The following is a 13,587-nucleotide window of genomic DNA, read 5'->3' on the forward strand; positions in this document are numbered from 1 at the left end:
TGGAACAAGAGTGGTAGGGTGACCGAAGCAGAATCTCTAATGGGAACTGCAGAGGGTGATATCCATGAGCTCAAGACTTGGATGGCTAAAATGCCCCAAAAACTCAAACTCGCCCTACAAAAATGTGACTATTTAGATTCACGCTCCAGGCATAACAATATCTGGATTGTAGGGCTCCCTGAGTAGATTGCCCAAGGTCCCATGGAGGAAATGGTGGAGGTCCTGCACTGATGGATGCAGTATTCTCTCCTACATTTGTGGTGGAAAGAGCTCATGGGACACCAGCGACAAGGCCAAGACCTGGTGCACCCCAAGACCTATAATTGCTTGCATGCTTAACTTTAGGGACCGTGACAGAATTCTGAGACTAGCAAGCGAGAAAGGATCCATGCGCTTTGAATTGGGTAATATACATAATATATCCTGATCTTTTCAACACTGGTCCAGATGTATCTTGGATCATTCACCGGGGTAAAAAAGCTGCTGAGGGAAAGGGCAGTTCAATATGCAATGCTCTTCCCAGCCAGATTGAGGATCCAACATGGACAAAGTTTTCTTCACGTTGCCGGGCGAAGCAGTGCTCTTTATTTAAGCCGGTGGTCCGTCGAGTGGAGTCGAAAAAGGAGGCGGGCAGATCACCCATAGGGCTAAAAGTCTGTCTGTGAGAGGCCTATATAATGCTCCTCGATGATTAGATATTTAATGTCTCAGCTTAGGCGGAGCAGGGACAACTAGTTACTACCTGTCGGGGTCATGGAAGAATGTATTCCTCTGCTTGTTATGATAAGGAGACTAATCAACAGGTGATGTTGAAAGAAAAGGGGACAGAATGTTGCATCTATCCCTGCCTCTATGGGCCACAGTCCCTAGGCAGCGCTGGTGGGCCGCCTATCTAATAGTGGATAGAATAAGATTAGAGAGAGAAACAGTTTTAATTTCTCAATTGTCTATGCGTTCTATTTCATTATAGTTACAGACACTAACCTCTTAAACTCTTATTAATGTATTGGTAGTCGTGATGCTAACAGTTGAAGCCCAAAGGAGGGCTATTGGTTATGTAACTAAGGAACTAAAAACAGTGGCACTGGGGTACAGACAAATCTCCACCAGTATTTTAGGCAATGATGACTTTATTGGCCAGTACTGGGGGTGAGTGTGCCGTCATTAAAAGAAAATTACTCTAATTGCAGTGGTTTAAAAAAGTGACTCCTGTGAAGACTCTGCTAGTGAGGGTTGATCCGTTGATTGATAGACCTCCCTATTTCTGAAAAATGAAGAATACAGGAGGAAACTTACCGCTGTCTCCACGTATTTTGTTGACCGGTTTCAGTGGGCTGTCTTGTTCGTACCACCTTCTTCAGGACGGTCTTCTTAGTTGGTTTCGAGTGTCCTCTGCATGTATAGTGCCCATATTACTTGGACTCTAGAAATATTTCCAGCATGTGATTACATGGAAGATCTCGCCTCAAAGCTGCAAAGCTGGGTAGGTGGAGGTATTCAGACTGACCCTGTTGAAAATCACACGGAGCAGTATCACTATAAAAATAACTAATCTATGCTATTTTTTACAGTTATTGCAATGTTATGGAGCATACTCTCACGAATTAGAGTACTCGCACGTCCCATCTATTGGCTCGAATGCAGGTTTTCGTGTTGGATCTTAACGGGGTGTATTTCCATACATGTCACCTGCAAGTGTGAAAAAGGTTCCTCAAGCAGTGAAATTTACCATTGATTGGGTACTTTGCATATCATGGAATCATTGAGTGTCAAAATATCAATAAGCAATTAGTGGCCGATATATGTGTGGACCTATTGTAGAGTTGAAGGACATAGTTGGAATAATAGAGATGCCTTGTGCGCACCCCTCATTATTCTAACCCCTCAGGCTAGACCTACATTATGATCACTTATAAAGAAACGTGGTTGTCATGGCAAAAGGGCCCGTGATTGCCCTTCATGTTTTGTGTCAATAAAGGATATGCGTAGGGTCTCTGGGCTGGTCTGGCACAAAGAATCTGTTTACCTGTGAAACGACTAAGCCAGCGTATACCTCGCAACCGTCTTTGCGATCGAATCCGCGTATGAAACACTGCGGCAGGCTGGCGTTTGTATAATTGTCATGGGAGCCTAATTCAAAACCTTTGTGTTCCTAGGTAGCAGCCTATGCAGGCCGCCATCTTGGAGTGGCCCCATCTGCTAATGTTCTATGGCAGATGGGCTGAAAGCTCCAACCATGGGACAGTTGTGCAGTACAATTAGTGATGGGCCATTTTACAAATTGGACACTTTAGGAAGTACCTTAGCTATAACTTTATGCGTTTAGGTCCTTAATGCTCAATGTGCCCACTTCTAAATTCACCTTATGCCTAGTTAAGCACCTACGTGATGTGTTTTTGGATGTCATGGATATATTACTTCTGTTATCCAGGATTGGGTCCAAGTGATAAAAATGGAGTCGCCAAAGACAGCGGCGCCAACCTAGACAGTTCTTCAAGAAAAAAACACCATTACATTGGAGTTTGTCTAGCGCAAGCTCGAGAGAAGACACCATTGCAAGCACCTCTGGACTCTGGTCTAGAGACGAGTCATGAGACGGGGAAGGTAGGTGGGAGTCATTTGTAAATATTTAAGAGCACACAGATCAGCGTCCTAAGGGTAGACACAACCAGGCTTTTTTAGACCAACGCGGCATGGAGCAGAGGACAGCAGCACGTCTCCCACGAATAACCAGGAGCAGAGGGAAAGGGAAATTCCCCCAGAGGAACTACTAGTTGTCTATCTGATCACATCTTGACTCAACACGAAACAGCGCTATTACAAAAAGGCTTCAGTTTCGTACCTATGGCCAAGTATGATTTTAAACACCCGCATCAAAGTGGCGCAATTACTTAGGAAGATCTGGCTTCAACAGTTCTTTGGTGATACTGTCTGCTCCAAAACCCTTCCAATCCCAGTGACACTACAGGTCTCCACCCCAAATCTACTTTTTATCCGATTATCATTACAGCGGAATCAATTGCCTTTGAAAAGGCTCTTAAAACGTGACTAGAAAATGTAATTGGCGATCCATCCTGTTTTGGACAATCTATCCAGATTAGAACGAGCTACCCTGGATAACATTAGCAAGAACCCCAAAATAGTTAACAAACCAGCAGATAAGGGTGGTGCGATTGTACTCGTGAATACAGTGTCTTATGCACAAATGGTCAACACTTTTGTGCAACGAACTACACTACCAGCGCAAGATCCCACTGAGAACCTGCAAATCTGCATCTCCACCTTAGTAGATGAAGCAGCCTGTGAGGAATATATCAGAAAAAAGGCGGGGAGAAATTTGGTGCCCCGTTTTCCCAAGCATTCCAGCATTCTGTGCACTCCCTAAGATGCATAAGGAAGTCTCTCCTCCCCCAGTCGGCCCAATTGTAGCGGGTATCGACTCAATTTTCGGACCATTATCCCAATTTGCGGATTTCATTTTGCAGTCACAAATAACCAAAAACGAGGTCTTAAATTAAGGACGCTACTGCCATACTAAACCTCATCAAAGATATAACTTTCAGTTCAGAAGAACAATTCTTGGTGACCCTTCACATAGTCTCTTTAAACCTCTATTCCACAAATGGAGATACGCTTGGTGATTGATAAAGTTCTAGAAGAACACACACTGCCTCTGGAGATTCCCCGCTTACTACTGCTGAAACTCGCCGAAATCGCGCTTGCTAATAATTTCTTAATGTATAAAGACACCTTCTTTGAAAAAATGTTGGGGTACTGCTAGGGGAGCCACTTTTGCCCCACCTTTAGCCAATTTATATGTGGCAGATTTCGAAAGGCGACACATTCATAATAACCAACATGAAGAGTGTTAGGGAGAATTATTATTTCTGTTAATTCCCTTCAACCTTAGAGACCCCCAGCTCTTTTGCAGGACTTTTTATATATTTGTATTATGATCAACAATTGCACAGCAGGTCCATTACATTCTCCATTGCAATATTGAAGCAAATGTATGACCTCCAACCCTATCCCCCCACCCTCTTGTCTTCCGCTTTCACCCCCCGACTTAAGTCAACCCAACTGAGGAGGATGTAAGTGAGAGGCCTTTGTTCACACACTCGTAAAAAAAAAAAGACATTTTAATTCTAACGCTGGAGTGAGAGATCCCTTTTTCTCACTTTCTCATGTGTTTTGACCTGATTTGGATAATGTGTTTCCATTGTTTTTGGAGTCTGACAAACTCCATAGGCACATACATTTGGTATGGTGACACACAGCACCATCAGTGCAGTGTTACAGAGAAATCGTTTAGATGCCTCATAAGGTTTAAACCCCTTTTCTTGTGTTAACTACTGTGCCCAAGAATAGTAAAGTGAAATGGACTTTTCTTACCTTTTTCGCTTTGTAGGTCCAGCACACACCATCTTATGTGGAGTGCTGGGGGGGTTACTTAGTAGCCCCTTTTCCTACCTATTCTTGTAACATTTTTTGTTACCCAATTTTCCTACCATTGTGCTTTTTCTACCGCAGGCTTTTGTCAAAATTGCCATGGTTTTCTTTTTTTGCCATTTTCTGTTGGTGAGGGCCTTCTTGTGTTTTATTCTGCGCACCAAGCCAGGTTTGAGCCCTTTGTTCGTTTTGCCTTTGACTGGCTTCAGTACTGAAATTGAACTGAGTTCTTTTTCGGTGTCTTTCAGGTGCCGCGACGTTTTCAGCGTAGATGCCGGTTATGAAGAAGAAATGCGGTGAGTAAGCGCGGTTTGCGGTGCCTCTAGATGTTTCCATGCTAACCTGGAGTGTCTCTTCCCTCTTGCAGATGGATGAGAGTTCCGGAGACAGAGTTCCCCCAGAGCGGCTGGGATTCAGGTAAGCGTTTAAAGCTCGTACAGTGTTTAAAAATGAGCGAAGATTTGCTGAATGCGTACTAATGCCTTTTTGTTCTTTTCCCTTCTCCTTAGGAAGCGGCGTGCCGGGATGGGAATGACACCGCCGAAGATGCCTGCCGAACAGAAGGAGCGATGAATGATGGGCAGAAGCGCCGCAAGGTAAGGCTGTTACTAATGGTGTTCTTGCAGGAGCTGAGCGCAGAAGAAAGATGCAGGCCTACTGGAGACCGATCCGAACACGGTGAGTGTCACGCTGCAGATGCAGAAAACGCAAAGCTTGTTTCTCAGCCTGGGCGTGGCTTAAATGGTCTCTGGGTATCCCAGGTGTCTCTGGGCTAAACCACACCCAAAAGACTAGAATGCACATGCAGTGCTGTGAACCGAAATATGTGGGGGCATCCATCTTGTCCCCATCAATGCACTACAAGTCCAAACCCCAATGTTATCCTATGGGAGTGAGTGGGTCTGGTGCCACAAGCGCCAAGTCTGACTCCAAGTGGGTCTTTGGAGGGATGGAGAGGCCCTTAAGGGCCATGTACGTGATCGTAGCCTGGCTCCAGCCTGACATCTTGGAGGCTGGGGACATGAGGGGCAGGAATCATGACAGAATGTCTGAATGCACCCAGTCCTAATTGGCTGGACGGCCACCCTGCTGTTAAGTGACCGCTAGGCTGTGCACAGATGGGGGGAAAAAACCTGCTTAAAAGGCAAGGGTTTTGGGACTGAAGACAGTCGGCCACTGGGAAGAACAGCCTGGCGAAGAAACCGTGAACGAAGCTTGCTACATCCTCCTGGAACTTTGAATTGGGTGGTGAAGCCCTGCTGCTGTGCTGAAACTCCTTTTTCTGGTAGACAAGAGAAGCTCTGGAAGGGACGACTTCTTCCTTTGGGTTAGTGGGAACAACTAACCCCGAGACGAAACTCCACTGGACCATCTTCCCCGACTGGCTGTACTTCTTTGCTGCTGAAGGAACCAAGTGCCAGGGGTCGAGAAATCCGTAGTAGAGTGCAACTTCTGCAATCCGGCCAGAAGTTCCAGGAGACTCTCCAGAAGCAGGATGACCAGAGCTAGAGTCCACTCCCCAGAGTGCAGGACCTCATGAGTGAAAGAAGCCCAACCGGTGTCCAAGATCCACAGTGGTGGGGTTTACTGAGCGCGGAAACCGCAAAGTGCTGTTGATCTGAAAAGAGTCCGTAGCTGCCGCCGACCCCTGAATTGCTGCTGCTGGAGTCCTCCAGACATCCTCCCTCTTGTCCCCAAAACAGCACAGAATGGATGCTGCTTGGACAATCGCATCCAAGGGAACTCTTGTTCAGGCAATATAACATCACAAATGCAGAGAAGATATATAGGATCTGAAGATAAGAAAAAGGAAAATAAAGTGGAAAACAGGTTAGATTATCTCCTGAAGAACCATGGAAAACAGACCATGGGGAAACACGTATTGAGAGAACAGATATATTGGTGAATTGAACAGTTTTATCATATGGAGAATATGGAATGTGAAAACAATCAGTGAAGAAATTTGAAGAAATAAATAGATTAAGAAATCATGTACTATTGGAGTCTACTTTAAATATATAATGGAAATACTTACAGTTGTTGCACTGCTTCAGGACAGTTTGGTGAAAATAAAACTGGAATCTATTGTATCGGTCACAATAAAGGGGTCCAAGTGTTCTGACAACTGGAAACAATATAAAGGAAAGGAAAATATTGACCATAACTATTTAATCAATACTTACCGCAGTGTCTTTAGCTTCGCTCTTCTCAGTTGATACTTGCAGTAGCTACGTTGCTAGAGTTGATTTCAGCTCTACCTCTCACAAGTGTAATAGCTTGTGACCCTACAGCGATTCTTCAACAAACTCTCTAACTTTGTGCCTGACTTTATTAACTAAGAAGTGACTCGGCTCCATAGACTGCTCCAATTGACTTTGGCTGTACTGGATCCCTGCAGACTCTTCTGATCCATTTGTCTTTGATATTTACTTTCCCCCAGAGGTGATCTAACTATTATTGCTGGGAAATGTTTTTATCTAGACTTCATTGGACGATTTAAGTGCTCACATGCTCTGAGAACCTATAACTTTTTTGTCCCTTAACCTTTCCTTTCTACCAACCTCAGAATCTGCAAAGTGTACTAGTGATATATAAATGCTATTACTGTCATGGCTAGTGAAGTCACCTCAGGGTGTAGGAAGTGTGTAAGAAGCATCTCCAAAGAGTATCTACTAGCTTTGTGTCGATTCTGGTAAAAGTATTTTAAAGTATATTTGATGGTTACATGCATTGCCATTTTTAAAGAATGTTTACTTAAAACTACTGTTAAATAATTATTTAGAACTAAAACCTTGAGTTTAAATGTTACTTGGCTACTTCTATTTGTGGATTTCATTGCTACAGCTCACATTCGCCCCTCCTGAGATGAGCCTGGCTGCTCAGTGTCACTACCAACATGTGTAGTACAGGTCTTTAGCAAAAGGTGAGCTCAGAATGGGTATCCTCACTGACAGCACTCACTTTCATAAGCAATAGACCAAACATATCATATATGCACCAAATGTGCTGGGTTTATTAAAACAAAAAACAAAAATGAGCAACAAAACACATGAGCAAAAATAGAGCACCTGCAAAAGGTAGATTGATACATATAATGTGTGTTCACATTTGGAAAGAAAACTAAGATTAGTATTGCAGCTGAAATTGGTATTTAGAAGTCGCCACACCAACACGTGTTTCGACCCTCTGAGGTTGTTTTCAGGGCGTATGTTAATTATGTCATTACATGTACAATCAGACATCCATCAGTTTGACAAAAAATCCAGGAGAACAGATAGAAAACCCATTTACCGCATCAGATAGCACAGAGGAGAGGGAGAGGGAAACAAAAAAGAGGAAATTTGAATTAGTTGGGTTTGGCTGGTGCCACTAGTGCATGATTATTCGTTCTTTTTGTGTTGACCTCTTGGGTGCAGTATTCACTATAATTTCTAAATGGCAGGTAAGCAAACCTCACTTTAGTGTTTCAGTTAACAAGCCCAATTCACCAATTATGTATTAATTATCTACAATTTAGATCAGAAAAGGTGGATTCATAACTAAATGGTACCCAATTTATTAATTTTTCCAGTGGAATTAGATTCCAACAAACGAAGCTAGCCGAGCTTACAGCCAGGCAACAAGCAACTGAGCTGGACAAGATCTAATCTCTTTCTCCGCGCTTTTTGACAATTGCAGGTATTTATTTTCAACTGCCATATATATTTTTGGTACTAAATTACACTGTGGTCTAGGTGAAAACGCGAATCTGCACCCTTAAAGGTTACTTTGCTTTCTCTTTTTTATGCACCCAAGAGGTCAACACAGAACAAATAATCATGCTTAAATACAGTTTTAAGACCAACGATGTGCCAAATAGGGAATTACAAGACCAACTAAAGTTAGCTTTTAACTGAAATGTTCCAACAGCTTCATTTTTCTCTTGTGGCACCAGCCAACACCATCTAATTCAAATTGCCTCTTTTTTGTTTCCCCCTCTCTCCTCTGTGCTATCTGATGGACTAAATGGGTTTTCTAACTGTTCTCCTGTTTTTTTGTCAAACTGATGTATGTCTGATTGTACATGTGCAAGGTTGACTTTAGAATCTTGCCAAAAACCCTCCCTGTATACAGTCGAATTTAGAAGTATACCTAATAGTACCTAATATCATCTTTGTGTACAGTTGAAGCAAGAAGTGCACCCAATAGTCTAATACCATCTCTGTGCAAATTGACCTTGGAAGTGTGCCTAACAGCATGCCCCCGCTGAATTTAGAACTACAATTAGAAAACCCTCCCAATCTCCAACTAAAACCATACCTAGAGAGTTGCTACTTTCAACTTCTCCTTAATAGCTTACCTGTATTACTTGCTTACTAGAAGAAAGCCTACCCGACAGCGTAACTGTGCTGTAGCTTCAACTAAATAGGCTGCCTAATTTGCATAACCTAGGGCTAGCTACACTTCAAAATGGCCCAATATCTGCAAGCTAGTACAAATAGTACACTAAAACCTAGAATAAGTGACTAATATCACCCGGCTTCTTGGCACCCTGAAATCAAGACTACTCACTGCCAGTGATACAGCCGAACTTATAAAGTCCAATAAACTGTAAGCTGCTCTTGAGACTACACCTAACAGTGCACCCACTCCACCAGAGTCTGTCGGAAACTACCACCATGAACCGCCCCCACTTCCCGATCTGCCTTCCTTCCCATCCCCCCTTCCCAAATCATCCCACCCTCCTTTGGACTCCCTACCATTCGCCTTTCCAAACACCAAGCCAGAGGGGCACGATAGCGAGCCAACCACCCTAAGACCACTCCTTCCCCGAACTCCACCACCAACCAGCCTACGTTAACCATTACCGCTCCCCTCACTACCATAGCGGGCACACCCCGACTTGCAAGCATCCACCCCCCCCCCCCCCCCGGCATGGCCACAAACCCCCACCCCCCACGAACGCATCCTTTCTCCTCCCTAAAAACTGCACGCCTAGCCTTAGCAAGAACCGAAGCCGCATCCCTCTTACCCCCCTTCCCCCCTGTCTCCCACACTCCAATCGCAATAAAGAAACTAAAGCGGAATCGTACCTGGTCCCTCTCAATCTCTCAGCACTCTTTGCCTCCCCTGTCTCGACCCACCGCCTCCTTCCCCAATCACCTCCTTCCCCCGTAGCTTCACCCTTCCTGAAACCCCTCTCCCTAGACTTCTCATCAACTGCAACTAAAACTCCTAACCGCCCACACCCCACCTTCAAATCCCCCGAGCCAAACCCGATCATCCTAACACACGCAGCCACCCAAACCCGCCGGAAACCCGCCAATTCTTCTGCTCGCCCACTATTCCCATCGATCAGCTGCCACCCTACCCCTCTCCCTTTCCAGCTTCCTTTCTCTCCGCCACCACCCCCTTCCGCTCCTGCTCCGAGACCAACCTCGACCACCGATGTGAACTGCATCCTATTTAATGCCCGATCCATAGCAAAAAACAGATACTCCATATTTGACCTCCTCGCCTCTGACAAACCAGATTTGGTTTTCATCACTGAAACCTGGTTCTCTGACGACTTCGCCCCAATCGCCATTGAAGCCTTCCCCCTGACTACTCTACTCCCTCATCCCACTGAACCGTCCCACTAGAGGAGGGACAGTAGCATTCGTCTTCCCGTCTCGCTTCCACGCTACAATTGACAACCAACCTTCCATTCCTGCCTGCGAATCATTCCTTCTCAAACTATCCCTCTCCCCGTCGCTCTCACACAGCTTCCTAATCTACAGGCCCCCTGGCTACGATAGACAATTCACAAACAACTTCTGCGACTCTATTGACACCCTTCAACTAAATCATCCCAACCTCACCCTTCTTGGAGACTTCAACATATGGCTCGACATCCCGACCAACCCTATGACTCGCTCTCTGGTTGACGGTTTAGACGCAATTAACCTCCAACCCCACATAAATGGCCCGACTCACTATAAAGGACACACTCTTGATGCCATCTTTCCCGGATACATTTAAACCCCCCCCCACCCCTATCATCTGGTCCGATGACTTCATTCTCTCATTCGCCATTCGAACATCCAACCCCCGTCCCATACTCGCATCCGAACCACCGAATCTACGCAAATGCTGGAAAAAACTAATAATCGTCCCGGACCTAGCCGACGCACTCCTCAAGTCTCCACCACCTACTTACCAACTCAATAAACCACTAACCCCTGACGCCTTTGACTCATGGCTCAACGCATCTCTAATGCAGCTCATACCCCCCCTTGCAACCCACCGTGGCCTCTTCCCCAGATGGTTCACTCCTGAGTTGAAGACCACTAAACAACTATATAAATACCTAGAACGCAAATGGCAGAAAAACAAAACCAAGGAGAGCAGGGCCACCTTGGCCCGACACCTCTATCAGTACAAGGCCGAAATCCGGAAAGCAAAAAAAGCCCACTACAGCTCCCAAATCCTAAACTGCAAAAACCCAAGCAAAGAACTCCACAAAATCATCTCTGAATTCACTAAACCGGCTTGCACCACTACTGTCCTGACCCCCTCACAATCACTGTGCGACTCAGTCTCACTCCGCTTTTACACCACGGCTCTCGAAAGAACAAATACTCTAGCCACCAAACTGGCTCTCTTGCATCCACCAGGCAATACTGCCGCCCCCGCCCCCATATCGGCAAGCCCACCAGCTGCGACCACTATGCAACCAACGTTCAAATCCTTTAGTCTAATATCACCAGAACAATTTCTCAAACTCCTATTTTTCTACAAACGATATGGCTCTCCGCTGGACCCTTGCCCGGCCACAATCTTCAAAGAGATCTTCGCTTCCACCTGCGCAGGAGAACACGCAAGATCCATCATAAATACCTCCCTTTCCTCTGGTATCTTTCCCGACGCAATCAAATGGTTCAAGTCAAACCGCTAATTAAAAAACCTTTCCTCGAGCCCAAAAACTACGGCCCCATCTCAAACACCAGATTCCTTGCCAAACTCATTGACCGAACCGCCTACTCCCAACTAAATGCCTTTGTCGAAGCCAACAATCTCCTAGACCCCGCACAATCAGGTTTCAGAGCCCGTCGCAGAACCGAAACCACCCTAACCTCAATCTGGGATGACCTTAAAATGACAGCAGACTTTGCGGGATGCGCCGCACTGATCCTTCTTGACCTATCTGCTGCCTTATCAATCACTCAATCCGCCTAGACTGCCTCCACTCCCTAGGAATTTGTGGAACCGCTCTTAAATGGATTGCTTCATTCCTCAAAGATGGGTACCAAATAATGATTCTCTCCACCTATACCTCCCAATCCCGACCAGTCGACACAGGAGTCCCACAAGGAGCATGCCTATCCGCCCTCCTATTCAATCTCTACCTGATCACCCTCCCACCAATAATTTGTTCACACAACATCCTGTGTTACAAATACGCTGACACTCAACTAATTCTAAAACTAATGAACTCAAAACCCAACTCCTGGCCTACTGCCTCCTCGACATAGAACTCTGGATGACCGAAAGCCACCTCCTGTTAAACCCCTCCAAAACGGAAATCATGGTATGTGGCAACTCCGGACTTCTTCCGCACCCGCTACCCTGGCCACCCGCCATGGGCAACTCACCAACCCCCTGCAACTCAGTGAAGAATCTTCGATGCACCCTTGACTCTGACCTAACACTCGCGCCAAGTCAGCAACGTCTCAAAGTCCTGCCACTACCACCTTAAAACTCTTAGGCGTATCTTTCCATATCTCTCCTTTCCCAACAGACTCTCTGCGGTCCAATCAATCATTATATCAAGACTGGACTACGCAAACCCCCTATACCTCGGTGTCCATGCGTACCAACTGAATAAACTCCAAAGGGCACAGAACGCTGCAACCAAAATGCTATTTGCGCTCGGCCCAAGAGACCACATCTCCCCAGCCCTTAAGACGCTTCCCTGGCTTCCAATAGCCCAAAGGGTGACTTTCAAAACCTTATGCATCTCCCATCGAGCACTGCATAAAACCGGACCTCAATATCTTCAAGACAAACTAAAACCCTATCACCCCCCCCACGCACCCTAAGATCAAGCTCAGCCGGCCTGCTAATCGTACCTAAGACAAACTCAGTCAGGTTGGGCGGATCATCATTCTCAGCCTTGGCCCCCACCCTGTGGAACTCGCTCTCACCCCATATTCGCCTAACTGAGGATTTAACGTCGTTCCGCAAATTGCTGAAAACCTGGCTTTTCCCCTAAAACCGACCGGTACCAAACCAACCCAAACAGACTAACAGCATCTCAATGACATCTATCCAACAAACTTCCAGATGCGAGAAATTGACAGCCAATAACCCTGAATATAAACTAGAAGGACAAACAGAATTTAACAAGTAAAGTAGATCAAAACAGTGAAGAAGATAATAAGAATAAATCATAGGGAAACAAAGAACTACTGAAAATGGACATAATGCATGAGGAGCGAACAAAGTGAATGGCGTGGATGAAATAGAATGGATGAAGCGTGTGGAACAGATGAATGCGCTAAGTGAAAGAATGAATGAGTGGAAGAACAGATGACTATATAGATCGAATGAGTGTATACAATGGATAAACATGTTAAGCGCTTACGTGTGTAGAGCGGTTGTGTGTGTGTAGAGCGGATGAGTGTGTAAATACAGAGAAGCGAGTAGAACGCATGAGTGCGTAGAACAGATGAATGTACAGAACGGATGAGCATAAACCGGATGAGTATGTAGACCAGATGAGTGTGGATAGCAGATGAGTACGGAAGAGAGGAGAGTGTGTAGATCGCTGGAGCAGATGAATGTGCATAGAGCGGACGAGTGCGGGGAGCGGATGAGTGCAGAGAGATGACGAGTTGAATGCGTGGAAAGCACGAGTGCATAGTGCAGATGAGTACATAGAGCACATGAGTGCGGGGAGCAGACGAGTACGTGGAGCGGATGTGTGAGGTGAGCCGACGAGTGCGAGGAGCAGATGAGTTGAATGTGTGGAAAGCATGAGTGTATAAGAGAGGATGTGTGCGGGGAGCGGATGTGTGCGGGGAGCGGATGTCTTGAAAAGGGGAAAATCTTCCTCGGGACCAGCCCTTGAGAGCAAAAATTACCCAATTCAGCCCAAAATAGAGGTTCTATCGTGCT

General features: G+C 45.6%; 1 protein-coding gene across 3 annotated transcripts in view; it reads left to right on the forward strand.

The window, feature by feature from the left end:
• CLTA (clathrin light chain A) overlaps nucleotides 1–13,587 on the forward strand; it is a 297,566-nt gene that overhangs the window by 103,643 nt on the left and 180,336 nt on the right. The gene's annotated exons all lie outside the window — the stretch shown is intronic.

This window comes from Ambystoma mexicanum, chromosome 6q, assembly GCF_040938575.1.
Source record: "Ambystoma mexicanum isolate Mex_15411 chromosome 6q, UKY_AmexF1_1, whole genome shotgun sequence".
In the NCBI taxonomy this organism is placed as follows: domain Eukaryota; kingdom Metazoa; phylum Chordata; class Amphibia; order Caudata; family Ambystomatidae; genus Ambystoma; species Ambystoma mexicanum.